At 38.7% G+C, this 21,357-nt stretch overlaps 1 long non-coding RNA gene across 1 annotated transcript; it reads left to right on the top strand.

Annotated features, from left to right (window-relative positions):
- The first annotated feature begins 511 nt into the window (after positions 1-511).
- LOC308644643 lies at positions 512-17,511 on the top strand. Its single transcript, XR_014021065.1, has 2 exons — positions 512-635; positions 17,293-17,511. It is a non-coding gene; the product is annotated as an uncharacterized lncRNA (long non-coding RNA).
- Positions 17,512-21,357: the final 3,846 nt, after the last annotated feature.

Below are 21,357 nucleotides of genomic sequence, written 5' to 3'. Positions count from 1 at the left end.
GGGAGAAGCAACAGAAAACATGCAGTCACTGCCAGCGCCGCCTCCCTGCCACCGTGTATCGGGGTAAAAGCTGCCGTTGCCATCGGTGCAGTTGCCGTCGCTGCCTCCTATACTTCTTTTGGCCCCGGGAAAGGATTTCCCTGCCGCGGGACAATATGCGGGGAGGGGAGCGGTGATTCCTTTAAGTGGCGGTGATTAAACGAGGAAGGGGCAGAGAGACTGCTATATCTAAGACAAAAAGGGGAGGCCAAATAATAAAACAAGGATTCCCCCACTAAAGTGACACGGCAATTCCGGCTCTCCTTTTGGGGGGGTCTCTCCCCGAAATGGCGGTTTCCGTCTTCTTGCCCCACAGCGACCCGGAGCTCTCGGTAAGCTGAGTGGGGAGAGGCAGAGGCGGTCTCAGCAGCCAATCGGTGCCCGATGTGTTCTGTCGGGCGCGTTGTGATTGGGTAGCGATGACCTCATGCTGCAGCAGCGGGTGGGGCCAAGGCCGCCGGGGGAGGCTGTTGCAAAGGCAGAGAGGGAGAAGTGACGATGGTGATCGTTGCTGCCGCGGCCGATATGGAACCCAAGCAGTGGCGAAGGGAATCGCAAGGCTCCTCCCTGACCATTTTCTCCTGTCCCTGCGCGAGGTGAGGGCGCTGGCTCGGCCTCTGCGAGACTTTGGGGCGATGGCGCGGACGTGGAGACACGATTGCTCCTGTGACTTTTTAACTGCGTCAGGGCAAGATGGCGCTGGGTCTCCTTGGGGCGCGGGGGGAGAGGCACGTCCACCGCCGCCGCAGCGCATGTGACCGGCCGCATTCCTGTGGGGTTTGGCGCAGACCCAGGCTGGGGCGGGGGAGGGGACAGGGCTTGGGCGGAGGAGACTTTGGTGCGGTCGGCGTTGGCGGCCTGAAGAGGAAGAGATGACTTTCAAAGCTTCCCCTCCCCCACATCGCAGAGCAGCTGCGCCTCGCGGGAAAGCCCCGGGAGGGACACTCCTTTCGGGTGTGACTGCTGTTGGTGGAGGAGGTTTGGCGCCCTAATTTCTTATCAGCCTTTCTCCTTGCAAATAGTACTTACGTAAGGTGGCAAGTCCCTCCTCTGAAAATGGGAATCGATTATGAGTCTCTGAGGGCCACTTGGGTGGGTAGCCAGAGGCGAGGCTATCTCCTGGGTTCGGAGAGTGGGAACACAATGACAAGGAGTATCGACTGTTTTCTGGGAAAACGTGAAGTTTCTCAGATCTGAATAGAAAAATAGAGTAATACCAAAATTTAGAAACAGGTGTAAAACAGCCAAAGACTGTCATCTGAATTGTAGGGCACTTTTCAAATTCTCCTTCCATTTGTACCTTCTGTTCTTCCTTCCACTACCCTCCCTTGTCTGTAAATCCTGTAAGACTGTGTAATCGTATTGATGGGATTTGCCTTTCTATTTAAATATAGGCAGAATAAAAGCTGCCGGTGTCTGTATGAACTTATAAGGTGGTTTTCAATACTTTTAGTATGTTGCCTTTCGTCTTTCCTCTTGCGTTTAAAAATAAAAGATGGACTTGTAAGCACTTCTGATAAATAATATTCAATAAGGTCCCTGAATCATAAATATTAAAGCCTACCTCTTTAAATCAATTTTGTAGTCGTATGAACTAAGTTTTTGAAACCTTGAATAGGTGAAGATGTCCAGAAGCTCAAGACTTTTTAAAGACTATGCATTTATATATTTTTGTTATTGCCACTTGACCATTCTAGTTAATAGTAGCCAAAAACAAGAGAAGATTTAAAGGCGTTCTCTTCCTTTGGATGGTGTTGAGCGGGGGAATTGTTCAACAAAGATACTTGGAACTAAAATCTTGACGTCTTATTGACAATATGTGTATTAGATGTTAGGAGGAAGTGCTTCCTGGACATAAAAGGATGACTTTAACAGGGGTCAAGATTGTAAAGTTTCTTTAGTTGTAGGTTTTCTGTTGTTCGTAAACAAGATTGTGTTTTTAATTAATTTGCTTATTATTAAATTCTTACTAGTTTATGGGGATTTCTTTTTCAGTTATTAAGCATCCTAATGTGAGTGAACTGAAAAGCCAGTACTTAAAATGTAAATAGTTACTTAGTACAAAGATTTTAAAGTTCAAAGCTTTTTTTTTTTCTTTTGCCTACTCATGCTGTTAAAACAGGCATTTTGTATGAGAACCCTTGAATAAGTATTACTTTGTCTTGTGTAAATTCCTGGCTCCCTTTCTTTCCTCATAGGAACTTTTCAGAAAATCTGATACTAAATATGAAGCTAGTAGATTACATAAAATAATTTTCAGAATGTTCTCAGCTTCATTCTGCCTAAAAAAGAAAAAGAAGTCATTTTCTAAGCTAATAGAAACAAGTCTTTTGTAGTTTTGATCAATGTGTTCCTCATGTTTCCTAACTGCCAAATCCATTAAGCTCTTGATTTTTCTTGATTATTCTGTGATTTTTAAATGCTGGTTGGGATTACTTTCCTTTGACTGCTTTCTTGAATAACGTTCTCCCTGGACAAAATCATTTGTGCCTATTCTATGAACTTAGCAGTGTTCACCTCCATCTTAGTTCTAGCTTCAAATGCAAATCTTAAGGTTTAAAGGGGGCCACAGGCTTTCTGAGCCCATCAAATACTAGCTTGGTACTTGATTCTTAAGAACTTTCTTCACTTATCTCTTCAAAAACATTATTTTTATTCAAATCATTGTCTCTTATACAATTGCTGTAATCTTACTGGTTTCATGCATCACATTTTCTGATGTTCTAAAATGGCATTCCATCTCAAGAGGTTTGTACTTTATTATACTTTGTGCCTTTGCCCTCCAGTCTTGAGTGCTTCTTCCCACTTCTGGGTAAAACAGCTTTAGCCTTTTTCCTTATATTTCAAAAATCTTCCAAATACATCTCTTCTCCCAAATACTTTAAGCTGTTCTTAACATTGATGATCCACCAACCCAGCAATTGACATTTGGTTGGCATTTGGGTGTGCATGTTTCTTTAGAGATTGTTAAGATTAAACACTTTGCTTATAGACTGTATGGTCTTAAGCTAAAATAATTGGCTTTCAAACGTTTTCAGAAGAGCTCTTTACAGCACTATTGTTTGAATAAGAGGAAAAGATTACCCAAGGGAGAGTGAGGCAGAGAGCAGCTGATAGGCCATAGATAGTTCTGCAGAAAGGAAGAAGAAATAAAACTGCTGAGTATTTTTGGATATTCTTGTTTTTTAAGTCTAGAGGATGGTTTTCCTTACAAACTTCAACAGTATTAAACACTAGCAATTAAGTGGGTTTATGAAACCATGATGTGTTTGAGATTTATCAGGGTATGTGGCACTGCTTTCTCTGACATTAGAGGACCTAATTTGCTGTTACCTCAAGTTTAGTTTGTGTCACTGTATGAATCTCTAGAGGCTACATATTTTTTATATCAGGAGATTGGCATTCCAATAACAGGACTTATTAACATTGTATATTATATAAAGCCCTGAGATGACTCTTTGTGAGTAAAATTTAAACATTGATTACTATTGTCTGCTCTTAGACCTTTTTGGTATATTTTTGAATAGTCACTCATACTACTTTACCATTTTACATAACTACTGAAACTTATGTTCAACATAAGAAAACATTCTGATTCAACATGTTACTGGGTTTTGTTTTATATAATACAAATTTTCATCTGTGGCCTGCTACTACCCCAGGCATTTTAGTGACCTGTAAACATAGAAAAATGAAAAGTTCATATCTGAAAAAGGTTTGAACTGAAATAAGTAGATATACATAAAAAAAATGTGATTAAACATAACACAGCCCAACTAGTTTAACTTTTTGGTACAGGGATCGCTTAACCACTAAACCACATCCCCAGTCCTTTTTTTATGTTTATTCAGAAACAGGGTCTACCTAAGTTGCTTAGGACCTTGCCAAGTTGCTGGGCTGGCTTTGAACTCTCTACCCTCCTGCCTCAGCCTCCCGAACTGCTGGGATTACAGGTGTGCCTGGCTTTGAACCATTTAACTTGAAAAATGGATTCAGTGTTGTTATGTTAACACTAATTCTCAAGTCCATATTTGCAAATCGGGCTCTAAAACATTCAAGGGTTGTGGATACCTTGAATCGGCTTGATTGTTTTTCTTAAAGAGGTAATAAATTTATTTCTAGCTAGGCAGAGGTAATTCCAGCTACTTAGGGGGCTGAAGCAGAAGGATCACAAGTTAGAAGACAAATGTGGACAACTTAAACTCCATCTCAAATAAAATAAAAAGGCTGGGGATGTAGCTCAGTGATAGAGCACTTGCTTAGCAATTGCAAGACCCTGAGTTCAAACCCAAGTACCATATTGAAAATAAATTTAAAAAACAAAATTTATTCCTAAGTATCTAAAAAAAATTGAAAAGTTTTTTGCTCTCTACCAGCTAGTGTGATCCATAATCCCCTCTATGTTGTTTAATTCAAATTTGAAACATCTTTTATTATGGAATTTCATCTGGAAATGAAAAAAAACTAACAGTGTATTTTGTCTGCCTATGTGTTGCAAAAACTTAGATTCCAGAGCTCTTTGGGGTGGTTTTGAGGTGAACCGAACTATGCCTTTCCATATAGCATGTATTAACCATAGATATAGGAAAAAGGTGTTCTTTAATATTCACTGTAAACTTTTAATATACAGTGAAAAAAACAAGTTGTAAAATCTATTGGGGGCCCTTTGCTTGGAGAAGTGAATGAATTTGTTAAATCAAAATTTGTAAATGTCACCTGTTCCTTATTTAGAGCTTGGGATTGTGGTGTTGTTTTGTTTTCTAGGAAAAAGATGGCATTTTTTCCTTCAATGCTTATGTTTAATGTCATAAGCATTGAGGTATGCAGAGTTTATCTCTGTTTGTATTTCTTATTTTAAAAATGGAGTTTGGAGGGTTGTTTTTTTTTTCTCTCCTTTAGTGTAAGTACAATAAAAAGTTGTTTGAAGCATAGGATGCACCTTTAACAAACAACTCTCTTTTCTATATAACAGTTTTTTTGTATAATAAACTAAATTGGTTATCAATTACAATAAATGGTATTTCATATAACTCAGCCTTACTTGTGTTAAATGACCTGGAAACTTATCCCTGGAGATAATATCACTTAAAAGAGACTCTCTCACCCCCATATTAAGAATTGGACCCAGCTATGCTCCACCACTGAGCTGCATTCCTGTCCTTTTTATTTTGTCTTAATTTTTTTATTTTGTCTTAATTTGCTCAGGCTTGCCTCATACTTGTGATCTTCCTGCCTTAGTTTCCCCAGTTGCTGGGACTAAGGCGCCCCTTCTAAAGTATTGATTGATGTTTGTGTTGGTTTCCTCTGTCCGGTGCTTTGTTCCTGGGACAAATTAGAACTTTGGATCTAATCAGTATTCAATCGTATTTAAGACACACAACCTAATTCTTAGCCTTTACATTTTTAGTTAGGTCAATAAGGTGATTACTTGGTAATTAGAACTTACAAGCCTATCTAAATGTTTTATTGATATTTTTTTCCCATTCTTTATTCTACCTGTTTAAATTTAGCTCAATTTTCATGCCACTTCCATTTCCTTGTATGTAACGAAGTCTTAATTTTAAGCCAGACAAGAAATCCTTAATTACTAGTGTGACTCCTCCTACCATCAACACCAGATGTTAGGAGTACCCAGAACCATTTCATGCTATTGTATATATTTTATCCCATTTAAGTGATTATCTTACCTAAGGTGGCAGACCAGTCATTTCAATACCTGTCTCCCTCATTTCACCAAAGTTAATTATTTTGTCCTAGAGTATATCGTCTGAACAAAGACCTAATTTTTTCTTTTTTGGGTGTGTGTATTGGTTTCTGGGAATTCACACCAGGTCTTATGTATGCTGGCCAAGTTCTAAACAAAGTGCTAAACCCTTGGCCAAAGACTTAATTTGGAGATGTAGGGTGGAACAGGGAAGGACATGTTTTAAAATTTATCTACCTTTAACTTGGAAAGGATGGAACAGGAAAGAACATGTTTTAAAACTTACCTACCTTTAACTTGGGAAGTACTGATACTTAGAGCCCTCGTGGTAGTAGAATAAAGGAAGTATGTAACACATTATAAAAAACATCCATACTTGTTGCCTAGGTATGTAGAGAAAACAAATGGCTTTTAAGGAAAGTACTTGAGATTTGATAAGAAGTCTACAGAGATGAAAGTCAAAAGTAAATAGATGTGGGGCTGGGGTTGTGGCTTTGTGGCACAGCACTTGTCCAGCATGTGTGAGACACTGGGTTCAATTTCTCAGCACCACATGTAAATAAATGAATAGATGTGATCTAAATAGTAGACAGATCTATCAAGAAAGCCAACATCTTGGGTCTACAATTTAGTTCAAGGAAAGGAAACTGAGTTTATTTAGGTTTTGTTTGTTTTGGTACTGGGGATTGAACCCAGAGGTGCTTTACTACTAAGCCACATCCCCAGCCCTTTTTATTTTTTTATTTTAGATAGAGTCTCTAAGTTGTTGAAGCTGTCCCCAAACTTGCAATCCTGTCTAAGCCTTCTTAGTAGCTGAAATTACAAGCAGGCACCATGGCACCCAGCCCATTTAGTTTTTTAAATAGCTAAATCATATCCTGGTACATTCATCCTTACCAGAGTCTGATTCACTGTAGTAAAGATAAAAGTAAATTTGGTTTATAACTATCCCTAGCAGTACCTTTTGCTGTTAGTTTGTTCTATAATGCTTCAAAAATGATAGGCAGCTTTTTAAACGATTTAAAACAAATTATATGATTCTGAGTAGAAATTTGAAGCTTACCCTTTTATTTTAGAGAGTTTTTAAATTTTTTGTAAGTTTGTTTTAAAACCTACATTTTTAGTTATTTGTCTGCCCTAGTTTCCTTAAAAAATTAAAACAGTATAAATCAATTCTGTAAGTAGTGAAAACTATAGTTTAACTCTCAAGCCAAAGTGTGTTTCTACTACTACTACCACTACCACCACCACCACTACTGATGACTTCATTCCTAAGGGACAAAGTAACATGATTGGTGAATACATAGGGCATAGTTTTAGCAATATGTCAAACTCTGAATTGCTGAAAATTCTGATTTATTGAACATTTGAATTCTTGTATGCAGGGTCAGAAATTAGCAAACTAATCTTCTAGTAGAAATTGATGAACTTCTCCCTTTTGCATTTAAAATGAGTGGATTCCTTCTATAGCCTATTTGTATCTCTCCATCACACATAATTACCTATTTTGCTCATGCCTGGCCCCTGTTGTATTTCTGACTCTAGGGTGTAGCTCCATAGTTGAGCGCTTGCCTAGCATACAGAAGGCCCTGGTTCAATCCCTAGTACCACACAGAAAAAAAGAGAAAATCTGTTTCCCAAGATATTCTTATTTCTAGTACTTTTAAATTTTTCAAGAATTAGGACTATGCTAAGGTTAACACATCATTCCTAAGAAAAATGTACTTTGAATTAGGAAGAAACATCAATTCTTTTTTAGTTATAGGCGGACACAATATTTTTACATGGTGCTGAGGATTGAACCCAGTGCCCCATGCATGCTAGGCGAGTGCTCCACCTCTGAGCCACAATCCCACCAGCCCATCAGTTTTTTTATTCTATAACTGAAACATGAAAAGACAGCAGGAATTTTATTCTCAGGTTTGTATGGTGGCAAGAGTGTGGAAATCTAGGCATCTCTCTCATATCCTAGAAACAATTTGTATAACCATACTAAGCGCAATACACATTTTGTGGCAACCTTTTTTCACATGCTCCCATTTATGCCCAGTTAGAATGGCATTTCTCTGGGATCAAACCCAGGACCTTGCAAATGCTAGGATTGTGCTCTACCATTTAGCTACACATCCGTTCCCCAACGTTGAATTTTAGCTGGAAATGCTGTCATTGGCTTTTTCTTCTGATTCTTCTTTTAATATACAGAAACTTGTACTGGGTCAGTATGTGGTTTACCCTGGGCAAATTTCCATATTATATATTCTGGTTACTTTACCTCTGTTGCCCTTGAGGAATTTCAAAAATAACTGATTTAATTCTTGGGTAACTTTTTTTTTTTTTTGTACTGGAAATTGAGCCAAGGGGCACCTGGAGCTACATCAGCTCAGTCCCCCGCTTTTGAGACACAGAGTCTTGCTAAATTGATGGGGCTTCATAGAGTAAGCACCTAATTTTTAGTCCCCATTCTTTCCTACTCCCCCCACCTGTTTTGTACCCCTACATTCTACAGACTTCCTCAAGATTATGTGGTTTCTGCATGTTAACAGTGTATACTCATTTGCAAAGACGTGTGTATCAAAGTGCTCCTAATTTGTTGTCCTTAATTCTGCAGGCAAGAATGATCTTTGTTTCTAACACAAATCAAACTGGTACTGTAGGAATCCCTCAGCCACTGTAAAGTTGACTGGAGGTTAATAAAGACAAATTGAGGGAGAAATCCAGGTTTTCTTAAACCTTCCTCATATTAGGTTACAAAGTGAACCGACCTTAAGTTGTACTTTGGTAGTATACGTTGGTTTTTGTTTTTGTTTTTAAGTGTCGGTGGACCTTTTGATTTATTTATTTATATGTAGTGCTGAGAATCAAACCCAGTGCCTTACACATGCTAGGCAAGCATTCTACCACTGAGCCACAACCCCAGTCCAGTAGTATACTTGTTAATGCATAGCTTTTCATCCAAATAGCCTGATAAAATTAAAGTAGAAAGCATATTGAAGAAGATCTAAGAGTGAGGTTTTATGCAGTGGAAATTGTGATCACAGAGACCTTAATAACTGTGATATACAGATATTTCTGCATATCTCTACATTTTAGACAACCAAATGCAGACTTGAAATGGTTGTTATCTGCTAAATAGGAAAATTATGTTCCAAGGATAAGGATTAAACTCAGTAGTTTAATCAGAGGCCTAGGTCAATATTGGAGACATGCATTTTTTTTAAGATGAATGATTAAGTTGATTCTCTAGATGCTCAGTAAAATAAGTCATTTGTAGAAAAGAAGCAGCTACTTGGTTTTTGCATAAGCTGAAGATGTGTCTTTTTGGGGCTGGGGTTATATAGTTCAGCGGTAGAGCACTTGCTTCACACTTACGAGGTACTGGGTTCGATCATCAGCACCACATAAAAAATAAATAAGAAAGATATTGTGTCCATCTTAAAAAAAAAAAGTCTTTTCTCTGTCAGCCCTTGTCATAACATGTTCCTAGATAAATAAATCGATAGGACTTAGTTGCGCCTTCCATTTGTAAAATAATGAAATAAGTCAGGTGTTCATGGAATAAATTTGACATTAATAAATTGAAAGTTTCTCCTTGCCATGCATTTTTAATGAATAACTATAAATGATCGTTAAAGACTGCAGAAAGCATGGTGATGATAACCAAATTAAATTAAGTATCCAACCAGCACTTACTAAATTACTGTGATCATACATGTATGAACAAGGATGATTGTTGGCCCTTTTTCCTATTAAGGACTAGAAAAGGAATATGCCAATTACAGCAAGCACAGCCTGTGTTTTTTATAACCTGGAAATGAAAATTATTTGAAGGACTCATAAAAGGAAGAGGGAGACTTTGGGCTGCAAAGCCTAAGATATTTCCTTTGTAACCCTAAACAGGAAAAGGTTGTGAATTTAGGACAGGTGCAATTGAAAGAACTATTCTGAAAAGACATGTAAATAAATCATGCTCAAATAGCAACTAGTAAGCCATAGAAGAGGAAAGCCAGCTTACCCAGGAATAAGAATATAACTGTTCAGAGCTACTTAATGAATGGGCAAAAATTTATATATACCATGTCGCACCTGGTAGGTAAAATAATATTCTTAAAATAGTAAATATGCTTAAAATAATATTCTTAAAATAAACTTAGGTCTAGGGTGTAGCTCCCTGGTAGAGTGGTTGCTTGAGTAAAAACTGTGGTATATTTAAAGTTGATACAGGGCCTTACCCCCATATCTTAGTGATATATAGGGAAAAAATGTAATTAAAATACAGCATCACAGCAACCAGAATATAGAAGCATATCAACTTTGATTTAGTACATCTCTTTTTTTAAAAAAATATTTATTTATTTTTTTGTTTTCGGCGGACACAACATCTTTGTTTGTATGTGGTGCTGAGGATCGAACCTGGGCCGCACGCATGCCAGGCGAGCGCGCTACCGCTTGAGCCACATCCCCAGCCCCGATTTAGTACATCTCTAGTAGGAATCTTTAATTTTTTTTTGTTCTAAGTTATACATTTATGCAAACTAAAAATTTGTTAATAATTAGTAATAATACAAAGTGTATTATTTAGTTACATTTATGTAAACTCTTACCTAGTATTTTTAGGTGGTTGGTGAAGTGGTAACATTTTCTGAAGTATCCCATTGTCAATGTAATTTGAAAAACATAAGTTAATGAGTTAAGTAAATTGTGAAACAAGGCCTATGTTGTATTCACTATTTGCCTTCTTACTGGGAAAAGTTAACCTTCAAAGATGGTACTAAAAATTTAAAGTTTTAGTGCAGTATAGTCATTACTATGGATACTTTTTTGTTACTTGTAAGGTTTTCTTGTAAGATGATGGACTCTTCAGTGAGGTATGACCATTTTATAAAACAATTGTCAAAGCTGTATTGGATTTTAAAGTTGGTCATGTGTATGTATACATGCTAGCCCTTATTTAACTCCTATGCCAAAATTTTAAATGCAAGCTGGGTGTGTTGGTACACACTTAAAATTCCAGCAATTTGCGAGGCTAAGGCAGGATTGCAAATTCCGGGCCAGCCTGGGCAGCAACTTAGCTTGGCCCTGTCCTGTAAGATAAAATAAAAAGGGCTAGGGATGGAGCTCTGAGGTAGAGTGCTACTGGGTTCAATCCCCAGTACCACAAAACTAAAGTAAATAAAAAATACAGGCTGTGTATTTGTAACTACATTATCCAAAATGAGAATTTACTTCATTAGTATGAGTTTCATTTATTTTACTTATTTCACAGGAGACACTGAGGGAGGCCATAAGTTTAAATTATGGAAATACCTCATTTTCCTTCAAGTCTCTTAGCAGTTGTCTCCTAAGCTGCCTGCTTGTCTATGGGAGGAGAGTGGTTATTTTAAAAAAAAGAAAGAAAAAAAGAAAACATTTTTTGCAGTGCCAGGGATTAAATATAGGGCTTCCTATGTGCTAAGCAAGCACTCTACCACTGAGCCACATCCCAAGCTTCTAACATCTACTTTCTCAATTTTTTAGCATATAGTATAGTGTCCTTTCTCTTCAGCTACCCAGTCTTTCCTAAAAATTTCCTTCAAGTCTGATGCAGAACAATTTAGCAGTTGAGCACAGTGTAAAAATTTAGCAAGGGGGGAATGGTAACAGGAAAGATGGTAGAATGAATCAGACATAAGTTTCCTATGTTCATATATGAATACATGACCAGTGTAACTCCACATCATTCACAAGAACGGGACATTATACACCATGTATGTATAATATGTCAAAATACACTCTCTACCATCAAATATATCTAAAAAGAACAAATAAAAATGCACACTCCAAGGATGAAAAAATTATCAAGTTTGCTCTTATAGATGCTTAGGAAGTAGCAACTCTGATCAGGTTCTCTGTTTACCCATGTAGCATTGATTTGCAAGGTCTCACTGGGTACAGAACTGAAGTGGAATATCAGCCTCAAATCTTTAGGGAGTATCTCACTAGGTTTAGTCAACTAATTCTAATAGATATTTAGCAAGCTGTAACTGCAATACAGGGTCTTAGTCTTACATCTTGATTCCAGCCCTGCCTGAACCTGCTAACTTTAGTGCTTGCCCTCAACCTAAGGCCCTCTGGTCAACTTATCAAGGTAATAATTGTAAATTTTAATTGTCAATAGGTGGAGAACTTAAAGTGGTTTGATAAATTTGAAATACATTATTTTAGAGCCTCAGTGTCCTAACAACAAAGCATTTGTGAAGTAGGTAAGAATTCCAAAGCAAATTGTACTTTTGCATAAATTGTTCATTCTGAGCGTTATCATGCCACCATAGATCTCTTCCAGCTAATTCTGCAAAATCATTAAGTTACAGAATAACCTGGAACAAGCCAAAGAAATGGTTCCAAGCAAGCCTGATGTGGTTACTTTAAAAAAAAAAAAATGGCTTGGCTTTTTTTGTGATGATCTTAGGGATTGAACCCTAGGCCTCATGCATGCTAGGCAAATGCTCTCACATCGAGCTATATCCCAAGCTCTTTTTTTTTTTTAACTCATTTTTGTCAAAGTCAGTCTAAATTGCCCAGAATGGCCTCAAAACTTGTGATCCCCTCCCTTGGCCTCTGCAATAGTTAGGATTACAGGTATGTGCCACCACACCCAGCTGCTAGTGGTTCTGGGTCAGCCTACATCAGAATTACTGATTAAAGTGCATGTTGACAAACCTTACCAAATCAAGATGAAATCAGGCTCATTTTGGAAAAGGTAACTAAATGTTTCACTTTTGAAATTGAAACTACAGTGAAGAGGTTGTCTCCATTTCTAATAAAGAGGAGAAATGATACTGTAACATTAGGCTTCTCATTTATAGAATATTTTATGAAACAGGTCAGTATTTTAACATACCCTTCAGGAATGCAGATAATATAGTGTATAACATACATGGTAAAAGATAAGGGAAAAAAAAAAAACATTTGCTAGCCATGATTGATTTTTAGAGAGCTATTTATTTTTACTGCAGTCCAGCCAGGAGAGGGAAAAAAAGAACAGCACTATTTTGAGCTGCTGCATACAGAATTACATCACAACTGAGATTTGATAGTCCCTCTCTTCCCTATTCCTCTTGAACAGGAAAACTACATAAAGGTAACTTGATATTTTTTAAAATAGATAATATTAAATACCACCTCCAAAAATTAGTTGGCAATCACAAAAATTATATCTTAAAAAGGGGGGTACTTCTGCATAGTGAGGTCCAGTGTAAACTGACACTGCTTTAAAAAAAAAAAAAAAAGAAAAAGGTTTAGGACTGAGGATGTAGCTCTGTGGTAAAGCACTTGCCTAGCATGAAGAAGGCCCTGGATTTGGTCCCATCCCTGCAAAAAAAAAAAAAAAAAAGTACATGTTTCGGGGCTGGGCTAGGGTTTATTTCAGCAGTGGAGATTGTGCTTAGCCTGAATAAGACCCTGGGTTTGATCCTTAATATCAAACGCCCCCAAAAAAATGAAAGAAAGAAAAAAGTTTAAATAAATTTCATTAATATCTTGTGAACCCGGCCATAACTGGAAAATAATTTTGATTAAAAATTTAAAAAAATGGAAATAGAGAGGCCGGGCCGGTGGTGCAGGCCGATAATCCCAGCGCCCCAGGAGGCTGTGGCAGGAGGAACTCAAGTTCAAAGTCAGCCTCAGCAACTGCAAGGCACTAAACTCAGTGAGGCCCTGTCTCTAAATAAAATACAAAATAGGGCTGGGAATGTGGCTCAGTGGTCAAGTGCCCCTGAATTCAATCCCCAGAACCCACCCCCACCCCCCATGGGGGAATTCAGAATCAGATCAGATTCTTTGTACCTAAGAAATACATCCTCATGACATAGCCAAAATATGGATTAAAATAGTGATCAAAGTCTTTCCTTTTCTCATGTTTTCATAAAACTAAATTATTTGACTTGACAAACCAAACATCTGACTACCAGCAGGAGAGTATTTGTTCTTCCTGACCAAGACAATAATGTTGGTTCCAGATTTCCAAAAATGAGCTCAAGTGACCAGAGATGCTTCCCACTTTTCCCAAATTCGCTTGGATTCTATCTGCGAGCTTCTGTTAGGGATCCCTTGCAAGGTGTTAAGAAAATGAGAGACGCTGACAGTTAATGAGGCTTGGAAGTTATTTCTGCACCCTCTTCATATGGAGCGTTTGTTTAGTATAATTCCAGCTTCTAGCGTTATTTTAGTTTACAGCTAGAATGACTCCTCCCCTCAACTGATCTTGGAGAAATTAGCCTAAAGTGAGAGATTTTTCTTTTGTAGGATTCACTAAGGGGAAGAATTTCAGCCCTCTTGAAACAAGTCTGATGTGAGTTTCATAATCCCAGTTTTGACCTTTTGTGGAAACAGTTTTTACTGCATGTGGTCTAACTCCAGTATCCTAACTATGGACACTCCCAGGAGCCCCAGCAGGGCCTGCTAACCACTTTGCCCGAGTGAGGGGAAACCTTCAGTTGGTTCCCATCTCTAGTGGGATGGTATTCTGCCCCGTGAACCCAATTAAGCAGTCCAAACCTTCACTCCCTTGCGGAAGGGCGAGTTGTGGGTGGCTGTGCCGCTGAGGCAAACAAATGGCTTGGCAGCTGGCCCAAGCGAGTGGGAGCAACTCGCACAGACAGGGCGTAGCCCAGGCGGCCGCACCGGAAGCTGGGTCCCAGGGGAGCGCCGTGTGAGCCGCACCAGAGTCCAGAATATCCTAGGGTTTAGCCCTGGGGCGGCCAGAAGTAAACTGTAATCCGATCCTATCCTTGGGGTCGGAGGAAAGGAAAGCTGGTCTGGCCTGGCAGCTTTGTGGCAGGAGCTCCCCTACCACCTTCATTTTCTCTGAGGAATGCCAGAAACGCACTTCCGCAGCGCAGGGCTTCCTCATGGTGGTGCTTCCGCTTTCAGACCCAGGGCTTTATTTAGCCTTCGCGTTCCTAATTCCCTTTCTTCGTTTAACCCTTTCTGCACCTAGTACCCGCCCCCCCCCCCCGCCAAAAAAAATAGGCAATACAGTATCATTTCGAACATTCCCTGATCTTGAAGCAGTTGATTCACTCTCTTTAATACCCTGCCACAGCCACCATCTTCGGGACCTAGTGGTGTCCAGTCTGTGCTCATTGTCCATTGCTGAAGGGAAGTAGTCATTTACCAGGGCGAGGTGGCCTACATCTGTAATCCTAGCAACTCAGGAGGCTGACGCAGGGGGATCACAAGTTTGAGGCCTGCCTCAGTAATCTAGCAAGACCCTAAGCAATTTAGACCATCTCAATTAAAAAGGGGGAAGGGCTGAGCCTGTAATTCAATGGCAAGGCAGCCTTGGTTTCAATCCCCAGTACACTCCCCCCCTTCCGCCCCGTGGGCAACAGGAAAAAAAAGTTTTATGCTGCTTGGCTAAGAGAGGTAGAAGCAATAAGCTCTCCTATGGGAGTGACCGAAATACTTGAAATCCAGCTCCTCACCACTCCTTAACAGCTATGTACAAATTTGAAAAAGTTACTTTTCTGAGTTTCATTGTTCATTTTGTTAGATTTGTTGGATGGATTAAATGAATGTATGCAGAGTCTTTAGAAACTATATACCCAGTATCTGACCAAGTAAAAAGCTTAGATAAAATAAAGGGTCTAGGGGTGTAGCTTAGTGGTAAAGCATAAGTTTAACTTGCCGGATGCCCTGGGTTCAATCCCTAGCACCACAAAGAAAGAAAATGAAAAACTGTGGCAATATGTTCAAGTTTTTCTCGAATATATTAGGTATGAAAAGTGCTTTTGATTCACCGTGTCCATGGAAGAGAGCATGGGTGTGGTCTAATACTGGTAATTCAGGAGCAGGTGTTTTTTTCCACAGCTCTTTAGTATGTTTGGCAGCTCCCAGTTCCTAAGGAAATTTCCCTTTTTATTCAACTTATCCCTTTTTGCAGGGCTTTGTTTCTGAATGAATATCATCTGGGGGTGATGGAGAAGCCATAGTTTGGTAACATTCTCGTGGAGGTTTTTTGTTTTGTTTTGCTTTTTCCACAAGGAAAACAGATGAAGAGGTCTGTCCTCTTCCCACCTGCATTTTAGGCTTTTGCCTGGTAGCAAGCCATAATGTTTCCCAACTCTTACTATGCTGCAACCACCCTCTCCCCTTTTAATTTTTTGTTCATTGCTTCCTGAACAGCGAGCTGGGTTTAGCTAGGTACAGATTAGGGGATATTTTCTTTCTTTCTTTCTTTCTTTCTTTCTTTCTTTCTTTCTTTCTTTCTTTCTTTCTTTCTCTCTCTCTCTCTCTCTCTCTCTCTCTCTCTCTCTCTCTCTCTCTCTGTCTCCCCCCCCCCCCCTCTCTCTCTTTAAAGAGCAAACTGGGCATGGTGGCTCAGGCCTGTAATGCAGGCCACTCAGAAGCATGTGGCAGGAAGATCATTAGAGGCCTGCCTCAGAAATTTAGTGAGGCCCTAAGCAACTTAGTGTGAGACTCTGTTTTAAAATGCATAAAAGGACTGGGGGTATAGCTCAAAGATAAGTATCTTGGGGTTCAATCCCTAGTCCCCCCAAAATAAGAGAAATTCTAGTTTTAAGTTCCTTTCATGACAGTAGCTGTCTGTGCTTGTGATAATTTATAGAGCAGTGATAAAAAGTTAAACATATAAGATATTATTTCCCATGAGAAAGAAAAAACTACAAATTTGTGACTCCATGATCCACTGAGTCTTGAAATATTGAGGGATAGTTAGAACTTTTCCCTTCCCATTGTTTATTTTGTTTTCAGTTGCTTTCTACAAAACCCTGCAGGGCTCCAAATCCATGTTCCTTCAGACAATATTCTCAGTGACCCATAACTGAGTCTAAATGATACTATCAGTAACCACAATTTACATTAGGAGGTAGAATTATTGGATTTCCACACCAGCTACCTTTTTCTTTAACTCATCTTTTTGAGGTTGAATGGAAAAGTTTATATGAAATTTAGAAATATTATCTAAATATAATCTGTGATGATAAAGGTTAGAAGAGCATTTAGGTTTGAGGCTGCAGTGATTGAGAAAGGCATATGGAGTTACACATTTCTTGTAATATAAAAATTCTTAAGTTATATATCCCAATAAAAATGTTAAAGAATAATGAAATGACGGCTGGGAGTATGGTTCAGTGGTAGAGCACTTGCCTGGCATTTGAGAGGCCATGGGTTCACTCCCTAGCCCTGAACAAGGAAAAAAAAAATTAGTGATGTAGAAAGATGGACAAATAATATATACAAGATAATCCTGTTTTGCCAAAAAAAAGTTATTGTATGTACATAAAATAATTTCCTCTGGCAGGCTTGGTGCTACACACCTATAATCCCAGCAGTTCAGGAGGATCACAAGCTCAAGGCCAGCCTCAGCAACTTAGCAAGACCCTGAGCAACTTAGTGAGACCCTGTCTCAAAGTGGGCTGGAAATGTAGCTCAATGGTAAAACAGCCCTGGGTTAAATCCTCAATGCCAAAAAATATAAATAAATAATAATTTCCTCTGGATATTGAGAGCTATTGGAATAATGAATATTTTGTCATTGTTTTTCTATTTAGATGGGGACAGGAGTCTGGCTTTGTTTTCCCAGGCTGGCCTCTACTCACAATCCTCAACTTCTGTCTCCCAGCAACTGGCATTACAAACATGCCACCACACCCTAATGATAAATAAGAATTTTATTACTTTTTATTTTTAATACATTCTGGAGTAATAATGTATTACTTTGAAATAATGGAAACAATAAAAGTTACTTTGTAAATCTTTGTTACAAGAAATGAGTATTTTGTTAACTTCTCAATTTTTGTAGAGGAAAATAATGTAATTTTGTTAAATGAATAAATAGAAATCTTTAAAAACTGGAGTTACCTCTAAAAGATGTTGTCTTTGGAGTTTGAGGACAAGATATTGTTTCTTTCATTTTATTCTCTTGCATTGCATGTTTTACTTTGCTAAAATAAAAGATGAAACAAAATGTGTCTCAGTGTAGTATTTTAAAATTTATTTTCATCCTGGTTATCCTACCCTTTCCCTTTGCCACTCAGCAGGCAGATCAAAGAAAACACCTAGTGAAAGACAATTTGAATAACAGTCATATCAAGTAGAGACAAATTGTGAATTGCTCTATATAAAGCATGATGTTTTGTTTTTCTTCCCTTTCCTCTTTTTTTTTTTTTTTAATTGAGGAGTGGGTATATAGCTTCTCAGTTCATATAAACGACATTATACTCTTTACTCTTTTGAGGGCCTTTTAAATCAAAACAGTTGTCACAGTTTGTATATTCAGCGCCCTCTAGTGCATTATTTTTTGAATTACAAAAGCATAATTTATCCTTGCTAAGCTGGTAGGAAAAAATGTAAACTTCAGTCCATCTTTCCACTGTGATTTATTTTCCTAAGATACCTATCTACACCTACATGCCTTTTCTTAGCCAAGAGATGCAGTAGGCTGCAGTTTTTCTCAACTGTAAAGTAAGCATGATAATCCTAAGTACCAGAGTTCCTCTGAAGACTAAATGAGTAAATACATGAAATGAGGTTGCCTGGCACATAGTAGGGGCTCGATAAATGCAAACTTTTTTCGGGGGGGGGTGTAGTGCTGATAATGGAAACCAGGGTCTTGGTTATGCTAGGCAAATGCTCTAATCCCAAGACCCTGATTGTTTTTCCAAATATAAATTCAGTCAATTCTATGCATGATTGAAGCCAAATAAACTCATCTTGGTTCAGGTGTCCTAATTATAATCTAGTTGGGGAGTGTAAGGAACATTAAAGAGTAATCAGAAAGTAAAGAATAAAAGCCTAGAAATAGGGGCTGGGGTTATGATTCAGTGATAGAGCGCTCGCCTAGCATGTGTGAGGCACTGGGTTCGGTCCTCAGCACCACATAAACAAAATAAAGGTATTGTGTCCATCTACAACTAAAAAAGATTTATTTTTTAATTATTTTTGTTTAGGTGTAGATGGACACAACACAATGCCTTTATTATTTTTATGTGGTGCTGAGGATCGAACCTGGGTCCTGCCTGTGCTAGGCAAGCGCTCTACCACTGAGCCACAATCCCAGCCCCAAAAAAGAAATCTTTAGAATTATCTCTAGACTTTTTTTTTTTTTTTAAATCTAGTCCCATCTTACTGAGTCACTTCATGCCAATTCTGAAGTCAGGGATCATGTTAAATTTCTGTGTATTCTTCCTGGTGCATATAATTGTGCAACCTCAACAATATTTCTTGTTTTAATATTCAAGATCTAACTTTAGTCCAGAGGATTTTGCAATAGAGTAACTTCTGAACAGGATCTGTGTTATCAATGTGCAAGAATAAAAGAAATGTAAACCAAATTAATTTTCTCATAAACAGCTACCAATCTTTTATTGAGCTTTTATTAAGGTCTAGACACTACCAAGCAATTTGCATACGTGACTTCTTACTTTCACAAACATTCAATAAAAGAAAGGGACTATCCCTGTTTTTCCAAGGAGAAAGCTGTGCTGACACTGATAAAAGGAAGAACTTTTTAAGTTAAGCAGTTTTCAGAAGTGTATTCAGGAGAATCTTGGCACTCCTCAAGCACCACACCAACAGTTTTAAGCCTGCTTTTTCAAGAAAGCCCTCCTATCCATCCTTGCCATAATGATAATTATCACATTTATTTGGTATCTCAGTTTTCAAAGGTGGTATCTTATGTTTTCTAGAAACCCTTTGCATTTGTCATTACCTGAACCTCCAAGCTGGGAGCAAGTTCTTTTCTGGCAGAAGACTACAGCTGCTATTATTTACCCTTCAGGGGATAAAAAGCAAATCCCAAGCCTTAGAGCTGGGAACATGGAGCTCTGGCTGTGCAAGTATATAAAGAAATTTAGACAAAGGGGGAGGGGAGGCTCACATTCTGGCCATCCTGGTTGCATAGGGCCATAAGCTTTCCTGCTGGAAGCTGTACCACAGACCCAAAAGCTCCATCTGGGTTGGCAAAACTACGTTCACCAGTCCTTGAATCAGCCGTTCCTATCTATGTGCTCATTGCCTGTTCCAAATGTCATCTCCTTTCATTGCTTTTCCTCCAACTTTCCTTCCTGACCCCCATCCTCAACCCTAATCAGTTTTCCTCTTTAAAAGCTTCCTCCTGGTTTACACCTTAACCTCTTTGAAGGATTGCAGAACCAAAGCTTGTGTGGGCTGAAGGTTATAAATCAAAGGCATAGACAGGCAGTGTGGGGGAGGAGATTCCCAAGGAGTGGAGAGGCAGCAACCTCAAAACAAATGGACTTCTTTCATCCCATTACGATTTTGATTTTTAAGGTCTACTGTTGTGGAAGAGCATGTCACCATAAGCTAGGGTTTCTGGAACTTTGGAGAAAAGCAAAGCAGAAGTAGAGAGTTGCCCATATGTCTTCTGTAACAGTTTCAGCAAAACTGGCCTAAAGAAGCCTCAGTTTCTTCTTCAGCAGAATAGGTATCACATTTCAAAAGTGGCTTTAAAGCATAGTGGCATCAACCATCGATAGTTTATCCATAAATAGAAATTTCACCAAAGGACAGAAGAGGTCAGATTTTGAAAGAGCTGACTGAATGTCATTTAAGAAAAGTTGAAGTCTCCAGTTTTCCATTAACTGTGTTAATGGGGGAGATCCAAAAACAGAATTACACTGGGACTTTAATTTTCATTTGCATTTGGCATTATGAGGCATTTGAGTAATGGTGCCCCATGGTTCTGGAAATTTACAACTGTTTACAGCCAATAACAAAGCTACTCATTGAAGATGTTGACAAGCCTGGAATTCTGTCAAATGATTTTTCCAGCCTCCGGACCAACTCTGCTTATTGAGGCCTGGAAACAAAATGGGTTTTGGCTTTAGATAGAGGGAGGTTTAAATCCTGATACTGCTTTGCAAATTTTTAGATTTCTCACTTGAAAAATAAAATAAAATCTTATTTTGTTGTATTTATTTTTTTTAATTATTTGGGGTTTGTGTGTGTGTGTGTGTGTGTGTGTGTGTAGTCCTAGGGATTAAACCCCAGAGGTGCTCTGCTACTGAGCTAAATCCCCAGTCCTTTTCATTTTTTGTTTAGAGACAAGGTCTCACTAGTATCGGCCCAGGCTGGCCTCCAACTTGTGACCCTCCTGTTTCAGCCTCTGGAGTTACTGGTATTACAGGTGTGGAAAAATAGGGAAAATGAAATAATATCAAGTACCTTGACCATGGAATTAGAGAATGACCTCAGAAGTTGTGAGGGTATGCCCAAAGCCATGAAATATACGTAGAATTCAATCACCTAGTTCAACTTTCCCCCCACCCCAGTGATTGAACCTGGGGTGCTTAGCCACTGAGCCATCTCCTCAGCCCATTTTATATTTTGAGACAGGATCTCAGTCACTGAAGCTGGCTTTGAACTTGTGATCCTCAGTCTCCCAAGCCATATTATTTTAACTTCTAAGTAACTTGGATTGAGAACTTCTGTGAGTGGACCAGAGTTGCTAATTACTTGGGTTGGGAAAGCTATAGATCATAAAGGGGGCCCCAAAAGATCCAGGAAGATCACACCAGAATCACCTGCTAAAATCTCTGGCTGATGAGCAACCTCAACTCACATGGTAAACATACTTTGTGTTCCAAAGACCCATC

Source organism: Spermophilus citellus (genome assembly GCF_964194105.1).
Source record: "Spermophilus citellus genome assembly, chromosome: 3".
NCBI lineage: Eukaryota > Metazoa > Chordata > Mammalia > Rodentia > Sciuridae > Spermophilus > Spermophilus citellus.
Note: the sequence above shows the minus strand (reverse complement) of the source record. Positions and strands in the feature narration are given on the sequence as shown.